The sequence below is a fragment of the Malania oleifera genome, chromosome 2 (genome assembly GCF_029873635.1).
Source record: "Malania oleifera isolate guangnan ecotype guangnan chromosome 2, ASM2987363v1, whole genome shotgun sequence".
Classification (NCBI taxonomy): domain Eukaryota; kingdom Viridiplantae; phylum Streptophyta; class Magnoliopsida; order Santalales; family Ximeniaceae; genus Malania; species Malania oleifera.
In genome coordinates, this window is record NC_080418.1 from 13,967,968 (window position 1) to 13,970,085 (window position 2,118).

Genomic DNA, 2,118 nt, shown 5'->3' on the forward strand with positions numbered 1-2,118 from the left:
CCCATCATACTCATCTCAAATTCATTCTGCATGGTATTGGCAAATTCATTACACAATTCTTTATCTGTAGCGCCAAATATGATGTCATCTACATATACTTGTACTTGGAGAATATCATCTTTCTTAGACTTTATGAATAGGGTTGTATCTATCTTTCCTCTTATAAATCTATTTTCTAATAGAAAACCGCTTAGCCTTTCATACCAAACTCTAGGAGTTTGCTTTAAACCGTACAAGGCTTTCATCAGTCTATACATGTGATCTGGATTCTTATGGTTTTCAAAGCCTTGGGGTTGTTCTACATACACTTCTTCATTTATGTAGCCATTTAAAAATGCGCTTTTGACGTCCATTTGATATAACTTGAAATCCTTAAAAGCTGCATATGCTAAAAGCATTCATATGGCTTCCATCCTAGCTACAGGGGCAAATGTTTCTTCAAAATCTATACCTTCTTCTTGATTATATCCCTGAGCTACTAATCTAGCCTTATTTCTCACAACTACTCCATGTTCATCTTTCTTATTCTTATATATCCATTTGGTTCCTATGATTGACTTATCCTCAGGTCTGGGAACTAATGTCCATACTTTGTTTCTCTCAAACTGATTTAATTCTTATTGCATGGACAACACCCAAGATTCATCCTCTATAACTTCACTCACGTTCTTAGGTTCTTCTTGAGATAGAAATGCAAAATGACTAACCATGTTCCTAAGAGAGAAGCGAGTAGCTACTCCACGTAATGGTTCACCTATTATTTGATCTATGGGATGATTCTTTATGTATTTCCATTCTCTAGATGGTTCATTAACCTCATTTGTAGTTTGATCAATTTCAATGGATGGTTCTTTAAGTTCATTTTTCTTTTCTGAATCATTCTCAATTGATAGTTCTTCTAGTTCCTTGTTTAATTCAATTTCATCTTCATCAGTTCTTTTGGAGAAGGGATTTGACTCATCGAACACTACATGAATAGATTCTATGACCGTCATTGTTCGTTTGTTATATACTCTATAGGCTTTACTATCTAAGGCATACCCTAGGAAGATACCTTCATCTAATTTCACATCAAACTTTTCTAAAGGCTCATTGTCTCTAAGCACAAAACACTTACAGCCAAAGACATAAAAATATGATATGTTTGGTCTATGGCCATTCCATAACTCGTATGGAGTTTTATTAAGTGATGGTCTAATCAGAACTCTATTTAGCACATAGCAGACGGTATTCACTGCCTCGGCCCAGAAGTACTTAGGTAATTAATATTCGTTAAGCATAGTTCTGGCCATTTCTTGTATAGACCTATTCTTCCTTTCAACTACACCATTCTGTTGCAGTGTTCTAGGAGCTAAAAAATTTTGGGCAATTCCTAATGAATTACAATAATCTCCCATGTCTTGATTTTTAAATTCTCTACCCTTATCACTTCGAATTTTAGTAATTGTATATCCCTTTTCGTTTTGGACTTTCTTGCACAGGTTTATAAATTGTTCACATGCTTCATCTTTGTGACCTAAGAATAGTACCCATGTGTATCTTGAAAAATCATCAACTATGACAAAAGCGTATGATTTTCTTCCTAAACTCTGAATTGGGTTTGGTCCAAATAAATCTAAGTGTAGCATTTGGAGTGGCCTAGTAGTGGAGATCTCTTTCTTCTTCTTAAAGTTTGTTCTTGCTTGTTTTCCTAGTTGACATGCATCAAAAATTTTATCTTTCACAAATTTAGTCTTAGGCAGCCCCTTAACTAACTCTTTCTTAATTAGTTTTGAGATTAAATCTATGTTTGCGTGTCCTTGTCTCCTATGCCAAATCCAGCTTATTTCATTCATAGCAGATAAGCATGTCACACTCTGTGAAGTTAAGTTATCAAAGCTTGTAGTATATACGTTTTCATGACGCTTAGCAATGAATAGTATCTTATTATCAGTTTTGTGTTCAACTATGCACTTGTCATGTTCAAATGATACTTTGTAGCCTTTATCACATAGTTGACTTATGCTCAATAAATTGTTCTTTAAACCTTCAACTAATAAAAGATCATCTATAATGAGTGAGGAATCATTACCGACTTTACCTACACCTGTGATCCTTCCCTTAGCATTATCTCCAAAA